At 40.5% G+C, this 23,665-nt stretch overlaps 1 long non-coding RNA gene across 1 annotated transcript; it reads left to right on the top strand.

Moving 5' to 3' along the window:
- Window positions 1-7,964: 7,964 nt before the first annotated feature.
- Window positions 7,965-9,526, top strand: LOC110902992. Its single transcript, XR_002571580.2, has 3 exons — window positions 7,965-8,092; window positions 8,703-8,790; window positions 9,366-9,526. It is a non-coding gene; the product is annotated as an uncharacterized LOC110902992 (long non-coding RNA).
- The last annotated feature ends 14,139 nt before the right edge of the window (window positions 9,527-23,665 follow it).

Below are 23,665 nucleotides of genomic sequence, written 5' to 3'. Positions count from 1 at the left end.
TCCTAGCCCCCTACTGAAACAAGGAGACACAGTTTGCCAAAATCATGTCGTCTACGATGTGTTTACAACAATCGTTGCATGTCCGGCCACCGCCATATGCTAATTCTAGCTACAACAACATCATCATTAGGTTCACATTCGATAGACGAACCAAAGTTTATAAGATCACACGATAATCAACGCCCGCACGCCTCTTCACACCACCATCACAAGTCACCTAGTAAATCAACTGGATCAAAGAAAGGTCGAAGTTAAAAAATATGAATTGGGAGAGATGGAAGGATTTTAATATAAGAGATATAGTCAAGTAATGTTGTAAGTCATTTTTTGTTTTCTTGCTTGTATTTTGTTTTTCGTTTTTCCTTGTACTTTCGGGTTTTACAGCTTGCTGGCCCTCGTTCTATAATCATAGAATTTTCGCCGTTAAAAAAAAACCTAGTAAATCAACTTCCTCATTGAAGGGGTATGGCCCCAAAAAAGTCGCGCAAACCTTCATCAAGGTTGCGCGCAGGGCCATACTCCTTATTCAACAATTCTCTTAGTAGCAACCTCGCGCGAGCTACGCCACATTCCACTAAAAAGGCGCGAGGTCCAGCCAGAAGGGAACCACAATTACGACACTTAGCATTCTGATAAGAGTCTTCAGTACCTGTAAAACTGCGCAACCAAGTTCCATGATCAGCAAGGATCACATAAAGGTTACAGTGCAAGACCAGAGTCAGAAGGTACAAAAGGTACAAGTGGCTGGTAAAAGGAGCCAATCAGCATACTACAGGCTCTGTTCAATCGTGCGCCACGATCGTCTGACATGCAGAAGACGAAAAGTACCTAAGGACGCCTACGTGGCACCAATCAAAGGGCAGAGACACCTGCCCCACGATCTCCACTTGTCTGCTGATGGCAGAAGGGCAACACCGTTAGTCTCGTTAAGAGGGGAATATGGGGGTTTCCCTCTTAACCAGGCTCCGGCGTGAGAATAAGTACTGTTCTGAGGGAGAATAAACAGCGTGTGTTTAGTGTGTGAGAGTAGAGAGCCAAAAGATCCTGAACCTGAATGATGAAGGGTCCTATTTATAGCCGGAGGGTGAAGGAGGGAGGAGCAGCTGTGCCAGCTGTGGATGCGCGCCAGCTGTCCGACCAAGGGGAATATCCTCTTGGTCTGCTCTGCCATGGCCGGTGTAGTGGTACACGTGGCGCGCTTACGTTTGTCCATGCTGGAAACCTTGTACTGGTGTTGTCAGCTCTGCCCCCTGATTTGTCGCAGGCCTATGTGGCGTTCTGCGACTGGTGACACGTGTTGTCCTTTTTGTCGGATAGAGCATCTTTGGTGCCACCTGCAGATCTTCCAGAAGTTTCTAGAAGCTTCTGGATTGCTTTGCTGATGTAGGCGCCATGTATGCTCAAAAAGTGGTGTGGTCCCTGCCATGTAGGCAGGGAATTGGGACCATACCTCTTCAAGTCCCCCCAGTCCAGTGTGTCTTCTAGTTGAGTTGATCATCTAGGAGGGATTCTGGACTTATAAGGGTAGTGGTTTTTATGGCGGGTTTGTATGGCGCGTGAAGTTTGGCGATTTAAAAAGTTGAGCCAAACGGACGCATCGCGCATGGGGTTTGGCACTTTATAAAAAGTGAGCCAAATGGACCCATCACGCATGGGTTTTGGCACTTTGTAAAAAGTGAGCCAAATGGACGCATCGCGCATGGGTTTTGGCACTTTGTAAAAAGTGAGCCAAATGGACGCATCGCGCATGGGTTTTGGCACTTTGTAAAAAGTGAGCCAAATGGACGCATGGCGCATGGGTTTTGGCACTTTTGTAAAAAGTGAGCCAAATGGACGCATGGGTTTTGGCACTTTGTAAAAAGTGAACCAAATGGACGCATGGCGCATGGGTTTTGGCACTTTTGTAAAAAGTGAGCCAAATGGACGCATGGCGCATGGGTTTTGGCACTTTGTAAAAGGTGAGCCAAAAGGACGCATGGCGCATGGCAGTTATTGTTTCCTTCTCATGGAAGTTTTGTTGTCTTGGGGAAGATATTGATGTGACTGTCTGATGTCCCTGTTTTATCGGAGGTGAACAGGCGCCTTTTCAGTTCCCGTCAGTTACTTTCTGTCACGTCGTCAGGCCCTGTTACCCATGCTCACGAAAAAAGAGGTGACGTCTTCTCTCTCTTCTGACATGTCCTTCCCCTATTGCTTGTTTTCCTGGGCTCCGACGGCCCACTACCCATCGCATTAAATGCGATGGGTATAAATAGGAGGCGGTTTCTTCTTCTTCTTCACTTTTTCAAATTTTCCAAGTTTGATTTTCTCCATATCTTTCATCTTTCCTCCTTTCTTTGTTCGAATAATTTCGTTTAACCTCTTAGTATCCTCGTTATGTCTGTTGCGAATCCTTCTCAAAGGAAGAGGAAACACAAAGGGAAAGCTCCTCCTGGCCCTGACCAGGCAATTATTGGGTGGAAAGAAGAAGAGTTCCACAATCTTGTTCAAGGGATGGGTTTTCGCCCTGAGTGGGGAGCCCAATATCCGACTGCTGGTTCCACCGCCTTGGATTCTCCTCCTGGTTATTTGACTCTATACGCTGCATTCTTCCAGGAGGGTAACTTTAGGCTTCCGATTACTAAGTTTACTGCCTCTGTCTTGAGGAACTATGGGCTGCATGTTTCTCAGATCAACGCGATTGGGCTTCCGCGTATTACTCATTTTGAGTTCGTTTGTAGAGCATACCGTATTGAGCCGACGTTTGAGATGTTCAACGTCTTTTACAGTGTTACTTATGCCAGTGGGTTTTATTCTTTCAACGCCCGGTCGGGTGATTCTCCGGTTTGTTCCGTTCCCTTGAAGAGCTTGCACGATTGGAAGCAAAAATTCTTCTACATTCGTCGCGGTGTAATTCCAACGGATATGCACTATCGATCGGTGAGTGAAGGGATTCCGAAGGTGGATGTGTTGGTGGATTATGCTGCCCAAGATTGGTACAAGAAAATAACAAACAAGGCAACTGCTATTTCTCAGTTGGAGGAAATGGCCTTAGTCGGTGCCGGAATGAGTTTGTTGTGGGTGCCGAAAAATCCTTTGGGTGTTCCTGTTTACAGTTATCAAGGCAAATGTATGTGATTTCCTTAGGGCATTTCTGAATTATCTTGTTTTATGTATGTTTTTCCTTATCTCTTTGTCTTTTGCAGTTGGTTATAGTTTGATAAACGCTTTGGACCCGAAAGCTGCTGGTGCCATGGTTGAGGTCATCCAAGAAGATGGGACACCGACGTGGCTAAGCCAAATTCAAAGCCGTTTCTTGCACCCATCTGATGAAAGTTTCAGTAAATATGCCAATGTTGCCCTAGGTCAAGATGATCAAGATGACCCTGTTGATCCTATTCGAGAGGAAGTTGTTGTTCTCTCAAGTGGGAGTTCTGACGAATCCCCTGAAGGTCTAACTTCTCATTGCGCGCGTGCAGGTACCGCGCAGGGTGGTGTTGATGAACCTATTCATGAGGTTGTTGGTGATGATGCAGAGATGCCCGTTGATCCTTCTGCACAATTGGAGACAAGGAAGAAAGCAAAGACTGATAAGTCTGTGAGAGGGGAGAAAAAGGGGGAGGGCAAAACGGCTGGTACTTCTCGTAAGCGTCCCTCTACTCTTCCTTGTCTAGATTATGTAGTTGTCTCTGACAAGTTGTCTGGTCTAGGAGTTGGTGAGAAAGCTCGGGAGTCTGACCCGGATGATCAGTCTACTTTGACTGACATGATGAAGAAAAAAGCGCTTGAAGATAAGAAGTGTAAACTTGATGAGCAGGCCGCTGCTCTTCTTGCTGTGAAAAAAGCTAAGCTCCATAAGGAAGCCCCTCCCGCGCCTTCCGAGTCTGAAATAGATATGGGTGTTTTTAGTGGAGGTCGCGGGAATCTCTTGGAGGAGATATTTGCTGCTTCTGCCCCTCCTGGTAATGGTTTTTATAGTTGTATATTTCTTTCATGTTTCTTCGAGTTACTTTTAACTGTTGTGGTTGTTTTATGACAGAAGTCAAGTCTGGCAAGAAACCCCGTAAGTTGGATATTTCACAGATCACTCCCCCTGCTTCTCCTTCGTCGAGGACGATTGGCTTGACCCCTCCTCGGGATGATTCTGAGAAGGAGAAGAAAGAAGATGAAACTGTTGTCGAGAACGCGGGTGAAGGTGGTGGTGATACCGCAGGTGGTGCAGGTGTTGATGGTAGAGGTAAGGGTATTGAGACTGAGGTGGAGTCCAGTGAGGCCACTCCACGTTAGACCATTTATACTAAGCGCCCTTCAAGTGGTGGTGGTGCTACTTCTGGGGCGCTTCGCAGTCCGCAGTTTACGAATGTCCGTGCTGATTCGTGGGATACTCACAATCCTGCTTGTGATGACTTGTCGCACGCGCCTCGCTGGAATCTTACTCAAGGTTCCTGAATGAATGATTTGGGTAACTGTCATGACTTCTTTTCTATGTCTCTTCCGCCCGCTGAAAGGATGTTCCAGAAGCGACGTAATCGCTTTGAGTTATTAGATGATCATGTTCGCGCCAGAGTTAACTTCTTTGCCTCTGCGCAAGAAATTGTCCGGGATTGGAAATCTATGGGGGAAGAGACAGCTGAGTTTGAGGATGCGAAGAGAGCGTTGGCTGAGGAAAGAGAGAAATTTAATGCTGAAAAGAAGGGTTTGCAATGGAGGGTCTCCGATGCCGAGCAGAAGCTTGAGGAACAGAAACAAATTAACTTTCAAAAGCAGAAAGATTGGGAAACTGATTGTGAACACACCAATGCTGAGATGCAATCTCAGCGCGATGCGATTGTTTGATTATCCGGTGAGAAGAAGGAGCTAGCAGATGAAGCCCATCAGGCGCGCCTTGCGTCTGAGAAAAAGGAGAAGGAGTATGTCGATCGTATCGACAAGTTGGAACTCCTTGTGAAGCAAAAAGCTTCTGAGTGTGAGGCTACTGGAAAACTTCTTGAGGAAAAGACTTCTGAATGTGCGGCTTCTGATGGCCTTGTTAAGGAGGTATCTGCTGATTGCAGATGGTTGCTTTCGGCGCGATGCCTTTGGTAACTTCTTCGCTCGTTTTTGTTTCTTTTTTGGTATGTTTTGACGATTCCTCTTATGTTGTTGTTTGCTTGTTTGCAGCTTGCTGACCGTATTGTGAATTCCCCTGAGCTTGCCACGTATATGTTTGAATTGGGTCAGGCGGGATACAATAGTGGTCGGAAGTACGGTTACTCTGAGGGTAAAGCTGCGACTATTAATAAGGAGAAGGACCACCATTTTGAGCTTTACGCGGAGGATTGTGATGGTAGGTATGCTGCAAAACGCAAGGAGTTTTCCTCCTTGGAATTTGCCATTGTTAAAGCTGCTGAGAAGCTAGCTAGGAAAATTGATGGTGTTGCCTTGTTGGAAAAGGCCCTTGGGGGTGAAGCAAGCGCGGCGGGAGGCGCGGGTACTAGCCATCCTTGAGTGAAGTATTCCGGCCTGCGTGCCGTGTATGGCCTTAAACGGCCTTGTAATTTTTTGGTGGCTTGTGAACAATTTTTATTTTTGGTTTACCTGTTATGTTTGTGGACAACTGATCTTGACCTTTAGTATGTTAATATTTGCTTCGTTTTTATGCGAATTTTGTTATCGTCATAATATGTGCATGTGAAATTACTTTGATTAGGTGTCACGAATGAATGATGGCGCTGACAGGTTATGTTGTGTTAGCTACAACGTTTATGCTGTCGTGTTTGCGCGCGAGTTGGTTCGTGACTACGAAGTGATCGAGTTGCAGGTTATTGTGTTAGCTCAGCTGTGTTCAGCTTTGGGAGCATTATAATGTTTATTTACCTTGCTATCGATGTTTTCGTGTTTGTGTGGGCACGAAGTTTTGTTTTGGCGTTTTGTAGGCTTTGGTTGTGTTTATGACCCGGCTGTGCACTTGGTTGTGATGAGCCTTGGAGGTCTACAACGTTTCCTATGGTCGATCCATTGGTGTTTTCGTGTACGCCCAAAGTAATATATGCAGTTGTGACAAGAAAATTGCATGAAAATAGAGATAGCCAAACACTTTTTGTATTACGATAAATGTGTTGGCAATTCGCCCAAAGTTACATGACTGTTTTACATATAACACTTTCTTAGCTGCTGCGCGTTCCAAGTTCGTGGAACCGCTTTGTTGTCAATGGTGCGCAGCTTGTAGGCCCCCTTTCCGAGTACTGCGTCTATGACGTATGGGCCTTCCCATTTGGGAGCCAGTTTTCCAGGTTTCTCGGCGTTTGAAGCCTCGTTGTCTCTTAGGACGTACTCCCCTGGGTTGAAGGTGCAGACTCGGACTTTTGAGTTATAATACTTCTCCAGCTTCGTTTTGTATTTCGCTTCATTGATTGCCGCCATCTCTCTCCTTTCCTCTAGGAGGTCGAGGTCGATCCTCCTTTCTTCTTCGTTGTCGATTAAGTTCATGGAGAGCATTCATGGAGACGGCAATCCGATTTCTGCTGGTATTACTGCCTCGGACCCGTAAACTAGATTGAACGGTGTTTCACCGTTGCTTGTCTTTGGCATTGTTCTGTGGGTCCACAGTATGCTTGGAAGCTCATCAACCCAGCCCCTTCTTTTCTCGCCTAACCTTGCTTTGATACCATCGACAATGCTTTTGTTAACTGCCTCTACTTGACCGTTCCCTTGCGGGTGTGCAACCGAAGAGAAGGTGTGTTCGATGTGCAATTCTTTGAACCATCGTTCGAGGTCGTCTGCGGCGAAGTTCGTTCCATTGTCAGTGATGATTCTGAGCGGCAGGCCGAAACGGCATATGATTTGTTCCCATATGAATCTTTTAACGACGTTTGACGTGGTTGATGCAAGTGCCTTCGCCTCTACCCATTTGGTAAAATAGTCAACGGCGACTATTATGAACTTGACCGCTCCTGGGGCTTCTAGGAAAGGGCCGACCATGTCTATGCCTCATTACTGGAAAGGCCATGCGGTTGTGACTGGTACCAATTCATTTTTAGGGCGCATCGTCTTGGGCGTATGTCTTTGGCATCCACTGCATTTCCTCAACTCTCTTACCGCGTCTAAATGCATTCCGGGCCAGTAGTACCCGGCGTTCATCACTTTTGCCACCACCATTCTTGGCCCGACATGTATACCACAGATTCCTTCATGGATTTCTCTGATCAAATAGTTTGCGTCCTCAGTGTCGACGCATCTCAACAGTGGACCAAGGTATGAATTTCGGTATAAAATTCCATCGGCCATCTGATAATGCTCGGTTTTGTACTGGATCTTCCTTGCCTCGGCCTTGTTCTCTGGGAGTATCCCGGATTGAAGATACATGATTATTGGAGTCATCCAAGACGTTGTTCCTGTTTGGATGACGCTTACTTCCCTGAGTGGAACAGATGGGTTGCTCAAAACTTCTATGCGCACATCTTTCGCCAAATGTTGGAAGCTTGTAGATGCGAGTTTACTCAGTGCATCTGCTGGTTTGTTCTCGCTTCTGTTTATGTGGTGCACCTTGTAAGAATAGAAGGTTTGTAGCAACATCTTCGCTTGACTTAGATAGAGCGCCATTACGTCTCCCTTGGCTTCGTATTGGCCGTTGATTTGTCCGGCTACTAACATTGAATCTACGTGCGCTTCGATGTGTTTGACTCCCATTTTGATTGCCAATCTTAAGCCAGCAAGAAAGGCTTCATACTGTAACACCCCAAAAATGGGTTTGGTAATTTAAACTCGGGTAATATAAAGGAACGGGTAAAAATACTGTTAGGAGTAAAAGGGAACCCGTAAATGAATATTTACTAGGGATAATTAACCTAGTTGAATATTAGTATCATTGGTATTAAACGAAGGATTGTAGCCTTATTTAATTAAAACGAAACATGAGGGACCAAAGTGAACAACTTGAAAGTTGTTCTATTAAAAGAAAACAACACACACAGACACACACATCGTGTGTGTGTGTGTTCGTGAACGAGCAGGAAGGCTCCCATGGAGCCAAAAACCCTAAACTTCATCAAGTTCTTCAAATTGAAAGACTAAACGAGGCCCAAATTCACAACCAAACATAAATTAACGATCACCTTCACAAGGGGATCACAAGGTATGTCATAAAACTCAGATTTGATGATCATGTTTGAAGTGGGTTATGATCAATCCATGAGATTGTATGAATTTAAGCATGTAGAGGTGTTAGAAACACCAAATAGAACTTGTGTTATGAATAATTTCAAGTAATTGGGTGATTTAGAATGAAACCCATTGCATGAGTGTGAAGATGATGATCATGATGAACTTGAAGATGCTATAGTGTAATCTTGTGTTGTATAAGGTGTTGTATGATAGACTAAGATAGTTAAACTTGAAGTGAAATTTATGATTATGAGATTTTGTTTGAGTGTGATAGTTCATAAGATGAAATAAGGAAGAACATGCTTAAAGAACTTGTACATTATGCTTAGGAAGTAGTACGCACGCCAAGTGTTTGATAAAATGTCTAAAAGACAATAATAAGTGAAATTGTATGCAAGTAATGGGTAAACATAAGATTATGTAGGGATGATGTCGAGTATGCTTTATGCTTGTTTAAATGGATTAATGATGTTGAGTACGCTTTATGTAGGTCGTATGTTAGATGTGAATTTGATATGGTTGTTCATAAGTATAAGCATATATGCTAATAAGAATGTGAATGTAATGACATGAGTGTATAGGAATCATGTCAAGATGGATGGGAGCGTTGAAGGCTAACGGGCTACGAATACTCAATCAAATAAGCGAACGCAAATACGGGCGCGCAAGGTAAGTGAACTCCGAACTTACCCCTCCTTGTTTGGTAAGGTAATTATGAAATATGGTAATTATTGAATGTACTGAAAGAAGATATGAATTAATGATTATTACTAAGTTAAGTTTTAGTAGTAATGGGTTGAAAGTGGTTAAGAAAGGGATTCGATTAAATTTGGGTAAGAAAGGGGAACTTACATAATGAATTATGCATAAAGTCGAATTAAAGAGTTATACATGTAGGATGTAAATTGCAAGTACGTGTATGGATAGAAATTGAATGCATGTTTGAGTGGGTATTTAATTATATGCTTGAATGAATAAGTCGAGTTATGGGTATTTGAGGACATGTTCATATGAAGGGAAGCTAATGATACTAACCGTTTTCATATTGAGAATTAATGTGAAGTATAGGCACGTAATTATGGAAGAGAAGGTTGACTCCGCAATCCGATGCGAGTGATCGAATGGATGGATGATGGGCTAGTATAAGAGAAAGCATGATATGTTGACGCTTTATTATGCATATGTTAAGATTATTTGTATTATGTCACCGGTTCTAATGATGTGATTGAATGTGGTGACTGCAGGCTGTACAGGATTATGGAAATTTCATCAAGAAGTGTACGCGGTCGAAGATCGAGTCAAGTCATGGATTGTACGTGGGTGTGTATGTGGTCACTTAATTTGATATATGTATGTTAGTTTTCATTAATTTATAAAAAGAGTTTAGTGTATTTAAGTGAATTGAAGAGTATCATGAAAGAAATTTTACATATGCGTTTTCCGCTGCGAATCTTAGGTTAAAATGTGTTAGGGTGTTACACATACTCTGCTTCATTGTTCGTGCTCTTGAAATCCAGACGTATGGCGTACGTGAATTCATGTTTATCGGGGCTCACCAGTCGAAGCCCTGCTCCTGCTCCTGCTCCGTCTTCGTTAGACGCGCCATCTGTGTATAACAACCACGGTTCTTCTACTTGTTGCCTTTCAGCTTTTTCCATTGCTTTACATTCTCGGTCCTTATCGTCAGGTACCTCTGTCATGAAATCTGCTAGCACTTGCCCCTTGATGGCTGGTCTTGGTCTGAAAACCACATTGTGACCTCCGAGTTCTATCGCCCATTTGGCTAGCCTTCCTGAGATTTCTGGCCTTGCCAGGATGTTGCCGATGTTGTAGTTTGTTAACACATGTATGACATGGTTAGCGAAATACCTTCGCAGTCGTCTTGATGCATGGATCAGTGCGAGGACTAGTTTCTCCATGATGGCGTACCGAGTTTCTGGGTCGGTCAAGGTTCGTGACACATAGTAGACTGGTGTTTGGATACTTTGACGATCGACAAGTAGCACTGCTCCAACTGCTCTATCGGAAGCTGACAAATATAGTACCAAGGGTTCTCCTTTGATTGGTGCGGTTAGTGTCGGCAGTTTGATGAGGCAGTCTTTCATCTCGAGGAACGCACTCTCTGCTTCCGGAGTCCACTGAAACTGGCTTTTCTTCATACAGTTGCGCAATGTTTTGATGAACGGGAAGGACTTTGCGGCGTGATTAGCTAGGAAACGATTGAGCGCTGCTAATCATCCTGCTAATTTTTGCATCTCTTTGATGTTTGATGGGGAAGGCATTCTTTCGATTGCTTGAACTTTTTCTGGATTTACCTTGAAGCCATCTTTTGTGACAATGAAACCTAAGAATTTTCCTTCTTCCATGCCAAATGAGCATTTTGCTGGATTCGGTTTAATACTTACGCTGCGCAGCGTGTTGAAAGTCTTTTGGATGTTCACCAGCATCATGCTTTCTTCCTTGCTCATAATCACCAAATCATCCATATACACTTCGATGTACTTGCCGATGGCATCGCTGAATGTCTCGTTCATCAATCTCTGATAGGTCGCGCCCGCATTCTTTAGGCCGAAAGACATCTTGGTATAACAGTACAGCCCTGTCGGTGTGCGGAATGCGGTTTTGTCCTCATCTTGAACAGCCATTTGGACCTGGTGGTACCCCTTGTAGCAGTCAAGGAAGCACTTCCACCTGAATGTTGCTAGAGAGTCAATCTTTTCGTCTATATCTGGTAAGGCGTAACAGTCACGTGGACATGCCTTGTTTAGATCTTTGTAATCTACGCACATTCTCCAGCTTCCATTTGGTTTTTTCACCATCACTGGGCTTGCCACCCATGTCTGGTATCTGACTTCTCTAATGATGCCTGCATTTAACAGCTCCATTACATGCTTCTTCATGGCGTCGTGCTTTATATCGCCCAAGTGGCGCTTGGCGTGTACCACTGGCTTCGCTTCTTCTGAGACGTTTAACCGGTGTTCTGCTATGTGCCGTGGAACACCCACCATATCGGCTGGTGTCCAGGCAAACACGTCCATGTTTTCGTGCAACAACTTCTTGAGCGCCGCGCGCGTTAAATCGGACATCGCAGGTCCTAGGGTAACTGTTTGCTCTGGGTATGCGCTGTTCAGTACCCATTTTTCTGCTTCTGCGCGCGGTGCTGGTTTACTTGCCTTTGCAGGTCTGACCTCATCCGTTGCTAAGACCTCTTTGCTTGCGTATATTAATGCTATGCCTGTTTCTATTGGGAATCCAACGACTGAGTGTGGCGCAGAGCATATCATACTGAAGTCTCCCTGGGATTCTCTTCCTAAGAGGATGTCATGTCTTGAATGTGCTGGCAGCACCATGAATGTGACCTCTTCTGTTCTTGAGTTTTTTCCGTCTGAGAGTAGCACCGGGAATGATATTTGGCCAAGAGGAAAAACGGCTTCGTTGTAGAAACCAGTTAATGGGTAATCAACTGGTTCTAAGCGCACTTTGTCTTCTTGGTCAAACTGGTTGAAACATTGTTCGTATATGATGTCCGCGGTGCTCCCTGGGTCGATAAAAATGTAATCAGTCTGGTAGTGACCAATTACCCCGGAAATGACGATGGGTCTTTTTTCTCTCGGGCCACCTCTAACAATTGGGAAAATAACTTGCCTCTCGCGCCATGAGTCGTCTTGCGCCTGCTTGTTGTAATTCTTCCTTGGCCTACGTGGGCCTCCCTAAACCATGTGGGTTTCCAACTTGCGGAGTTTTTTGTTATCTAGCCCTTCTTCTCTTCTTTGCATTTGGCGGTATTCGCGCTTTCCGCCCTTTACCAGATGTGTGAGCTTTCCATCTCTTAAAGCCCTTTCTATTTCTTGTTTTAGACTGAAGCAGTCGTCCATTAGGTGACCTGTGTCTTTGTGAAATTCACATAAGAGATTAGGATCTTGGCCTCTCTTGTTGCGCATCTGTAGGGGTGGTTTGAACTGGTGATTTTCGGTGGCCAAGACTTCCGAAGGGGTTTTTGTCAGTGGTGTCCACTGTTTCTCCCTGTTTTCTCTTTTCACTTCTTTTCAGTGGGCTATTTGATTGATTGTGTGGCGCGCATCTTCCCTTGCTGGGCTTCTCTCTCTGTGACCGGACACCTTCCATGATTGGCTTCTCCCCTTTTTGTTCCGATCGCCGTGAGTATATCCGCGCTGACGGTGGTCATCACCGGTCAGCTGTTTGTCAGTTTGCGCGATGGTTTTTGCTGCCTCAATGAAGGTTTCCCAATATTTGGGTCCTCCGTCTCTTCCTTTCACGCGCTTGATTAGATCATCGCATTTGACTGCCCTCATGAAATGTGCGCGCATCATCTTTTCACCCACGTCCCCGATTTCTAGACATTCTTTGTTATATCTTGTGATGAAATCTTCCACACTTTCATGGTCTCGGCGCCATATATTCAAACAATCAGCCGGGTCTCTGGTATGTCTTCGCTGTTGAGAGAAGTGTGCGAGGAACTTCTCTCGGAAATCGACCCATGATTTAATTTTTCCTGCTGGTAAACTGTCGAACCAGACGCGCGCTGCGCCGACAAATGTTTGTGCGAAGAGATGACACCAAGTTGGCAGGTTCCATCCACCTGTTGCTCCTGCGCCATTAAAAACTTGAAGGTGGTCATCTGGATCTGTTAGCCCGTTGTATTTGCCTACGTTGTGCGGCAACTTTGTCTTGTCTATAGCAGCTGTAGCAATTTCCCTGATGAACTTTGAATTTTCAGCCATGTCGTCTGGACGATAGCTCAAGGTGTAATCATGCTCTGCTTTTGGGTTGTATCATGTGCGCTTGGATGGTTTGTAAGACTCGTGTTCTGGGTGCAGTCTGCTGAACACTGTACTTTCCCCTTTATACATTGGGTCTTCCTCTTCGTCTTCCCATTCGGTATTCATATTGCGCGCGCCTAGACGGCTTTGAATCGGCCTTCTTTGTAAGTTGGAGTTTTGAACATAATTGTTTTCTGTTTCGCCTTAAGTGCCGCGTGTGTTGTGCGCGCTTGGCTTCCTGATGTTGGGTACAGGTCCTTTCTCCGGGCGTAAATTCCACGCGTTGATCTGCTGAGTCGTGTGCATACTCAGAGACTGTTGCGGTGGGGTAACGAATGCCGACTGATTAGCTTGTGCTTGGAGCAAAGCTTGTTGCGCGCTAAGTTGTGTATAAACAAGGTTTATAGATGCCATCTACTCGGCGTACCAGGAAGCCAGAGTTTTTCCTTCAGGTAGCCCTAAAAGTGCAGAGAAATTCAGCTGTGCTTGTTCCGATGGAGCTGAGGGGGCAACTCCATGGCTTGGTGTCTGCACTGGTGGAGGTTTTTGTTGGACTATCCCTGGTGGAGGTTGGAAAGTGGCTCCGTTTGTGGTCTGAGTGATTATCCTAGTGGGGGCTTGGAAAATGGGTCCAATTGTGGTTTGACTAACAACCTTGGATGCACTTTCAAAGATACTAGGAAAATCGTTGTTCGCTGGCCCTTCTTGGATAGTTTCGTTCCTCTGGCCCCGTTGGACGTGTGCTGTGTCCGAAACGAGTTCAAAGGAAGAAACTTCTCCGTCCACTTGGTGTGAAGGGTTTTGTTCAGCCATTTTTGGCGAGTGTTTTTCGAAAAGAAAAGAGATGAGATTGGTTTTGCAAAAAAAGCGGATGGCGCCAATGATGAAACACAGGTTAACGCTGAGGTTAATCTGTGGGGTTATTTCCTCTGTGGGTTCAATCTCCTTTCTTACTCACTGAAATGACCTATATCCTGCAAAATAGCAACACCGTTAGTCTCGTTAAGAGGGGAATATGGGGGTTTCCATCTTAACCAGGCTCCGGCGTGAGAATAAGTACTGTTCTGAGGGAGAATAAACAGCGTGTGTTTAGTGTGTGAGAGTAGAGAGCCAAAAGATCCTGAACCTGAATGATGAAGGGTCCTATTTATAGCCGGAGGGTGAAGGAGGGAGGAGCAGCTGTGCCAGCTGTGGATGCGCGCCAGCTGTCCGACCAAGGGGAATATCCTCTTGGTCTGCTCTGCCATGGCCGGTGTAGTGGTACACGTGGCGCGCTTACGTTTGTCCATGCTGGAAACCTTGTACTGGTGTTGTCAGCTCTGCCCCCTGATTTGTCGCAGGCCTATGTGGCGTTCTGCGACTGGTGACACGTGTTGTCCTTTTTGTCGGATAGAGCATCTTTGGTGCCACCTGCAGATCTTCCAGAAGTTTCTAGAAGCTTCTGGATTGCTTTGCTGATGTAGGCGCCATGTATGCTCAAAAAGTGGTGTGGTCCCTGCCATGTAGGCAGGGAATTGGGACCATACCTCTTCACAACTGATTAGTCCCATAATTAGTTCCGTGTTTCTTCACTTATATATCTTATGGTCATGTGAAAGTTGGTTTTATCTTGTTAAAGGAGAGGTTGCTTAGGAAATATTTCACATGAAGTATATATTTACAAAATGATAAAATTGATAACGGGTCATTATCCTTATATTAAATTCTCAACGCTTTGAGCAGTAATTTTTTTTGTTTTTAATATTTTACTAGCCTAAGATCCCGCGATTTTCGCGGGTGGCTTAACACAAACATATAATATATACTGGCAATGAGATAAACTTTGTAATGAAAAAACTTTTCAATATAAATGTATAAAAATATGATTTTTCTCACTTAGGTAAATATGTTTTGATTATTTTTTATAGGTATTGAGATGTTATTCTACAAATGATTTTATAGCAATTTTTAGAACCCGGATAGATTTCATTTTTTTTAATTATTTTTTTATAACTTTGGTTATCTGATATATATTTTATTAAATAAAGCATTTTTAACCAGTTTTGACCTTAACGTATATTGAGCGGAACACATATTGACATGAACCTATTTTGAGTAAAACCCGTTTTGACTGACCCGAACCTATTTTGACATTAACATATATTGAGCAGAACAAATATAATCAATAATCAATGAAATAAACATAGTAAAGCTATTTATGATTAACACATAACTAAACCATACAAAAAAGTAATTTATTCGGTACACATGCTAATTGACAAATACTCTTTGCTTCAAAGTGGCGTAGTGGAATAATGCCCAATAACGCCCCATCCAATCATTACACAATTATTTATTTTATTTTTAAGTTAAAAACTTAAAATACTTCATTAAATTAAAAAAACAATACTAAAAAATTACATTGCAAATATTTAAGTTTTATAAAAGATCCAAATAAGACTTTTAATAAACAAAACTTTAGGGGCTGATATAGCATTTTTGAAACTTGAAATGTTAAAGATATTAAAGTTTAAAACTATAGGGGGATAATGTGTCAACATCAAAGTTTTAAAACAAACCTACAGGGGCCTTCTTCTTCTTCGTGACCTGAACCTCCATCAGAAATTCCGGCCAAAAATCCGGCAAACTCAAACTCCACATTCCATCTCTCTCTAAACCCACATGCCCTCATTTGATTGGCCAGTCAAACCCCCTTTGAAGCGTGATTTAAAAAACGCCAAATACCAAATCGCCCAAAATAATGCCCAATCACGCCGGTATGTAGTGGTTATCGGGCGTTTTGGCCTTTTTTCGAATTTTTTTTTTACAAAACACGCCCTATTACGGGCGGTCTTATAAATAATAACAGTTATACCCTAAGACAAAAAAGCAAAACAAATCGACTAATATTATCAGCACCCTAACTTTGCATTAATCATCATTTAAGTTGTTGCATGACACGATACCCAATGATGAACTGAATTTATAAAGCCTTTAGGCTATGCTTTTAATGTAGTTAGCTAAAACAAACGAAAATATAACAAACTTCCCATTATCTCTATTGACATCTTCTAGCATATTCTAATTTTCTATATGAAATATATATAAGCTTCAGTTTTATCTATGGCAAAGAAAGACGATATACCATACAATTGCTTTATATGCAACAATTTAACATATTATTACTTTTAAGAAAGGTACCCAACTTAACACTTAGCTCTAATGGATTGGCTACAAAATTGTTCAGATCGACCACCAATGCCCACTCCAGGTCTCGCTCCCATTATCTTAAAAAACCTAAACGAAAAAACAAAGTCAGTTATTGGCTATAGTGCATTAATCGATCAAAACATTTTCAGTGCCGAGCTCATCCTTAGGTAACACAGCGAAAGTTAACCGGAGTGTAATTTTGATGCTTAAAACCTCCTAAATTATTTTATTCAAATGCATAGGTTCCATTAAAAAATTAAAATAACATATCTTTAACAATCGTTTGGCATGCTAATCATTAACTGAAAGCATTGGCAATTTTGGGAAAAAAAAGTGCTTTGTGTTAACATGAACTCACCTGTTTCGGCGGGTACCAAGCATACCTTCTGAAGTAGATGTTGGGTTTAGCAAACTCATATATAAGAAGCATCAATGTGTAAAGCTACCTTCCCCTGTTAACATTACATATGCATCTGCAATTGTCAAAAGTGTGTGATGAATAACCTGACATCAAAACAAATATCATGAGTAGATTAGTCGCCATCTATGTTTCCAGCATGTTTGTAAAAACTCCCATGACTGTCCTTCGCTTGTATACTTTTCATTATCTTACTTTGGAGGAAATTTACACTTTTTAGACATAACCTATTTTAGACTCTTTTAAATATTCAGGTGTAAAACAAATGTCTTTAATGTCAGTTTGTCCTAGATATCACACATTACTAAACAACTTAAATCCAATTCCCTTCAATCTTTTCCCATCTCATGTCTCCCACGGCAGTACCCTATAGGATCAATATTAACGAAGTGAATTACAGATATGGACATTAATTTCAGTTAAAATAAGAAAAAATATCAAACATACCTGCATGAGAAGATTAGGTAGTAGGCGTTAATTAACTCCATTAGACACAACCGGTGAGAAACACTAAGAAACTATACCTATAAAAAAACAAACAAAAGTCATTAAGAAACACTAAGAATCTATACCTATAAAAAATGTTAATAGGTTATATTCGGTCTGTTTAGACACATTTCTAATTCGGATCACTTCGGTTTTCGTTTAGGTCCAAAAAACTAACCTGTTCGAATATCAAAAGCAGTTCCAATTCTCGTCCAGCAGTATCCACATGCAACAATACATTCCCGCTGGCTCGTAGAGTGAAAACATGTAACGTTTTATGCAGACTAACCTGTTCGAATATCAAAAGCAGTTCCAGTACTCGTTCAGCAGTATCCACAGGCAACAATACATTCCCGCTGGCTCGTAGAGTGTTTAATATAGCCTCTAAATTTTCAAGACACACAAAAATATGATTGTTATTTATAAGAATAGGCTTGCAAATTTCGGTGCACGCAAATAACTGAATGAGACATATTTTTTTTTCAGACTACATATTTTAGTTAAAAAATACCTAAAAATTTATGATCTCTTTAACGTCTAGAAGGTTGATTACTCAAAGCATTATATGCATCTGTTATAAGAACTGCAGGACGGACAAAAGACTCCAAAACTGTTCCATTTAAATGCCTGAAAATAAAAAATCAGCAACAACATTATGCAACGGAAGTAAATTCAATATATTTGCAGTTGGTATAGGGAATACCTCTCTTTGCGACGATTATAGTCAACAACATATATAACATCTTCTCCATCTTTAGTTATTTTCCAAACGATACCGCCCAAAAGACGACCAACAACATGAGGTGCAATCAAAATACCCTCCCCTTTTCCTGAAATAAGTTCATTGAATCAATAAAATAAATGTAAAGTGGACTTAAAACTGAATGATGAGTAATATATGGAATTCCTTGGTACCGTCTTTCTCAATGACAACAACCGTCGTTCTACAGACTTCCGTTGCCATACAGGCTGTTCAATTGTTGGAGCAGCAGGAGTTGTTGGTTCTTTTTCTTTTTTCTCCTTTACTTTTTTCTCCACTGATGCTTTTGTCTTGCTGTTACTTTTTTCATCACCACCCTGCTTTTTTGCGCCTTTTTTCGTTCTCTTCTCCTCCGGGATCTCTTCATGATCCTCTTCTTCCGTCTTTTGAATCAACAGCTTCTGTATCCTTATTCTCAGTCTCCTTGTCTGGAGCTTTCTTGCCATCAACTTCCATTGGCTCACTCTCGGGTTCTTCATTCCCTTTTTCTTCCCATCCTTCTCATTCTTTCTCATTTCAAACACGCACATTACACCTGACACAACATTGAAACATTAAAAGGTAACGAAATAATAATATTCTCCAAAACTCGATCAAAAGACAGAAAATTTGCATACCATGATATGAGAATGCGGATGGTATTGCTGTAATTACAAAATAATTTGATCTTTGATTTTGAGTGCGTGTTTGTTTTTAGCTATAAAGAGTGTTCACTGTTCTAAATTTGACTTTAAGGCTTGACTGATGTGCAAAATGAACCGAAGTCAACTTCTTTTAGTGACCCATTTTACATATCAATTTTACTTGTGAACTAAAAAGATACTTGACTAAAGCTCCTCTTTTCATAACATACTTGCAAATTATTTGAATCGACTAAGAAAATTAGTCACCAAAGTCACCAACAACGTAAATTAAAAAGCCCATTAAAAATTTAAGAAAATAGCAGATCACATAATAGTCAATGAGTAAGAAAGCCGATGACCACTGTTAATCTAAACCCATATTTAATGTTTAGGGTCTTCGGCTAAGCTTTGGCATTTACTAAATGGGCTTCTTTCAATTATATTACTTTATAATTTGGGCTTAATTTATTCTATAACTTTTGGGTCGCAAATGGTCCGGGCTTATAAAAATTGGGATTTTAATAACATCAACTATCCTATTTTTTGTCAGGGGTATCTTCGTATTTATTTAGCGGTATCCTTTGTATAAAACCGAAAAAAAAAACACTACGACTACGGGGTTGAGCCGTAGCGTGTGCTTCCCCTATTATTACATGGGCTCCGCCCCTGCCCTCAACTGCACCACCAAAACCTTTTGTCCCCAAAACTGAAACGCAACCCAACCCATTGCTAGCATCTCAATTATCTGCCAATTTACCAAAGCTGACAATTTAGTTTGAAAAAGAAGATAAAATACAATTATAACTTAATAAGTATTTAAAAAAAAGAGAAACCCTTGGATGTCTCATGAATGTAACATGAAAAAGGTACCAGGGAAAATGGCATAAGTAGGCTCAAACAATAGATTAGGATATAATTCATTTATTCTATACTCCATTATTCTCAACATAAAATTTAACTCAAAACCACACCCTCTCAGGCTTGTCTTTTCATACCATACAAACAGGACTAACAGGTCCAAAACAACCTTTTGATACAGGTCGTTGACACAAAAATAACTTTTTTTTTACGGAAAATTTTACATTTTTCAATAACTAACTGGTGAGTGTTGTGTCAATATGATTACAAAAACTACTACATTAAAGCTGAATGGTTGACAATTTACCTGGTCAATCTAACCTTTCACAAGACCAACATAAATATTATGTTATGCGCTGACTTCTTTCTTTCGTCGAAGAGGTGCAATGAGATGACCAAAACGTGAATGAAACAATTGGCCCTTAGCTTGCTCAAGGTTTTTTTTTGGTTGCACAATGAAAAGGAAAAACAATATTATATCAGCTACATCAACAAAAACAATCCTTATTGGGTCAATAACTACATATAGAAAAGGCTCTTAGAATTAAACCATCTTAGGTAAATAACAACCAGGAGGCATAACAAACCCATTGATAATCCCATTACATAGAATTGGGACCATTTTGCAATTTATCAGCTAATTCTTGAATATCAAATGCTTCACTTTTAACAATGCGCTTTGAATGTGGATCACTCTCTTTAGAACCTGCTCCGTCAAATGAAAGAATGTAAATTTGCAACTCCTCATATAAGTCCCCATCATTATCAAAGGGCATCTTCGACATTTGAAACAGTCAAACACTCTCACAAAAGTAGGTAGAAAGATGGCTTAGCATAAGATATTCCAGTCCACACCAAAACCACGAGTGGGACCCAATAGTCCAATATAAAAACTTCTAAACCACACTTTAACGCCACTATATCAGAACCCAAACCAATATAAAAGGCACATGAATTGTTTTATTAAGATATAAGTCTCGTACGATTTACCGGTACTATAACGCCAAAACCTAATCCAGTCATCGTTGAAGTAATGAGGATACCAAAAGAGAAAATGACTACCAGTAGACCATTCGTATAAAGACTACCAGTACCCCTTCTCTAAAAACAAAGTATCAAATCTTTATTTGTAAATCAAACACTATAAAGAAGCAACCCAACTATGCATTTATGTGTTGTAATGTAAGCTTTGGGAGTCTTTCAAAAAAAATGGTAATTTTCCTTTTCAACCCTAAAGTTTTAATGTTTGACAATTTAAGTTTAAACTTCTATCTTTGTTTCCTTTTTAACCCTAAACTTTTAATCTTCGACAATTTACCTTAAAGTTTTATTCTTTGACAATTTAAATTTAAAATTTTTAATCTTTGTTTCCTTTTTAACCCTAAAGTTTTAATATTTGACAATTTAAGTTTAAAATTTTATTCTTTGGTAATTTAACCCGTTTGATTAATTTGATTTTTTACTTCTAATTCAAAAGTTTCCATCTTTTGTGATCTAACCACTTTGATTTTTTTACTTATGTGTTGTAATCTTGGTATTGGGGGGTTTTCCAAAGAAAAAATGGTTATGCATTTGGTTGTTGTAACCTTGGCTTTGGGGGTTTTACAAAAAAAAAATTGATTTTTTTTACTTTTCACCCAAAAGTATTTCATAAATTACTTTTAACCCGAAACTATTTGTTTTTTTTTTTTTTACTTTTAACACTAAACTTTTTATCTTTTGCAATCTATCCTCACAAAATTTTTTACTTTCAATTTTGGTCCTTTATAGTTTTCATTTTCCGCAAATTTTTCGCTTTATGCTTCGTTCTAAATTTTGTGACTTAACACATCGCAACGTGCGTCTTTGGTTTAGCGTTTTTACGTTTCGTTCTAGATTTTGCGAGTTAACACGACGCAATGTGCGTGTGTGGGTGAACGTTTTTACATCGTCTATTTTTTCCTATTTGACAAATCCAACATAACGTGCGCGTCCTAAATCAACTTAGTTATAACTAAAGAATTCCCGCCGCAATCTAAAGAATCCCCGCCGCATTGCGGCGGGTGGTAATTCTAGTTTTGATAAATTTGACAGTTCCATAAGTTTAAATGACTACCAGTAGACCATTCGTATCAACTGATTTTTCGATGCAAATCGGATTTAAACTGTTGAATCACAATGACAAACTTATTAACAATGACAATCAAATAAATATTAATTTACATCAATTCAAATAAAACTTAACACAGATATTACATAACAATCGGATATAGGGTTTCATATAAACTTGATAGAATGAAAAAACATCAGAAATTAAAATTATTCAGCATCCAAATCGGGTTTAGGGTTTTGCATAAACAACATATTCTTATAGAAAACCATAACTTAAAACCCCAAAATCAACAGATTTTTCAATGACAATCCGATTTAGGTTTAATTCAACATAAACATAATTTTAAGACAGTAAAGAAACGAAAGAACACATGATAATGATTAAAGAAGAAATTTCTAATAAACAACTTACAGATTTGTATATTGATATGAGAATTTATGAATCGAATTAAGAAAAGGTAGACGTAGATGAAGAACCAGAAGAATCTAAATCTAAATATAAAACAATCTATATATGTAGATCCAGCGAATTTCATTGTTATATATGGAAACGGAATGTATTCTTGGAAGATGATTGGAGTGAAGGTGAAGAGATTATTGTGTGAAACGGTGAAGCCTTAATTAGGTTAAAGAAAGAAGAAGGAAAAGAAAAGAAGCGTGAGGGATGTGGTTTTGGCGGTCAAGAGAAGTAAATAGGTATTAGTCTAATGCCAAGTGTCAACTAATGGGTTAAGATTATGACAAGTGGCTAAAAATTATTTTGTTTTATTAGAAGTAGTAGATTTTGATATTATAATAATAATAATTATAATTATTATTTTCTTACTTTTTAGGTTGAATAAGCTTTGTGTAAATCGGTACTTGTATCGAAAATACATGTATGGTCCGGTTCGTTATCGGTACATGAAGGTAAAAACCGACACCGGCCTGTTACATACACGAAGGTAAAAACCGGCACCAACCTTGTACAGAAAACCCCAGAAGTCAGTACCGAAATGATTTTGAAAATCTTTTAGTTCGGGAAATTCGGTACATCTACCCGGTACCATTTGCTCATCTCCGATCATAGGTACCGTACAAACAACAACGGTATCATGCAACTTTTTTTGTTGATTTTCTTCAACTTTTAATGATTTCTTTTTTTCAGTCCGACACCAGCCTGTTACATATACGAAGGTAAAAACCGGCACCAACCTTGTACAGAAAACCCCAGAAGTCAGTACCGAAATGATTTTGAAAATCTTTTAGTTCGGGAAATTCGGTACATCTACCCGGTACCATTTGCTCATCTCCGATCATAGGTACCGTACAAACAACAACGGTATCATGCAACTTTTTTTGTTGATTTTCTTCAACTTTTAATGATTTCTTTTTTTCAGTTTCATGGGTAGGGATGAGCTCGGTGCCAACCGATATCGATACCGAAAATACCGGTTACGGTACCGGTATATGAAGGTAAAAACCGGTAGGCGCCAAAAGTTGGTACCGATTTTGTACTTAAGATCTTTTGGCTCGGGAAATTCAGTACCGGTACCCAGTACCATTTGCTTATCTCTGACCACAGGTTTCATACGAACAAAATCATTACCATAAAAATTTTTTGGTTGATTTTCTTTCGGTTATCTTTTAGTGTTTTTTTCTATATCTTCTTTTTATTCTTGTCATCGGTTTCGTGCGCAACGCCCTCGTAGTGATTTCAAAACACATGTAAACACAAACTAAATAACAAAATAAGTTCGCCGCAACGCGATGATTGTGAAAAAACCTAATTTGTTTTATTTTCAAACGCATTAATCCTGTAAAATTTCTTCTTCTTTTTTTTATGTATGTCACTTTAATAAACGATAACTCGTCATTTGTTTTATTTTTTTGTCCCTTTTTTAATTATTTAAAACAAAAACAAAACTGTTACTCCTATTAAATCAGTAATCATTTTTTTATATTTTTTATTTTAAATGAAATTATTAGAAAACAGATATAAACAAATAAAATTAAGGTGTTATGCACAATATAATTTTTTTACAAGTTATCAGTGTCACGTCACCTAAATATTTCTCGATTACTAGGGTATCATTTTCATTACACATGATAAAAATATGTATTTTGGTTTGGTTTTTCGGGTTCGTTGGCCAATGGCCACATCTACCGAGATTGGAATACTTCATATAACGTAGAGCATCAAAAGAAAACTAAGAGCAATAAGACTGTGCGTAGTGGGCTAGCGCTCAAGGCCTAGTTAGCAATTGGGGCACTAAACACCGTCCAGTAGTGGCGCTATAGGCAGGCGGAACCAGAGGGGGGTCAAGAGGGTCCGTTGACCCTCCGGTCACCGAAACTT

The sequence above is a fragment of the Helianthus annuus genome, chromosome 13, assembly GCF_002127325.2.
Source record: "Helianthus annuus cultivar XRQ/B chromosome 13, HanXRQr2.0-SUNRISE, whole genome shotgun sequence".
NCBI lineage: Eukaryota > Viridiplantae > Streptophyta > Magnoliopsida > Asterales > Asteraceae > Helianthus > Helianthus annuus.
The sequence above is the reverse complement of the archived record's forward strand: the minus strand, read 5'-3'. Positions and strand labels throughout refer to the sequence as shown.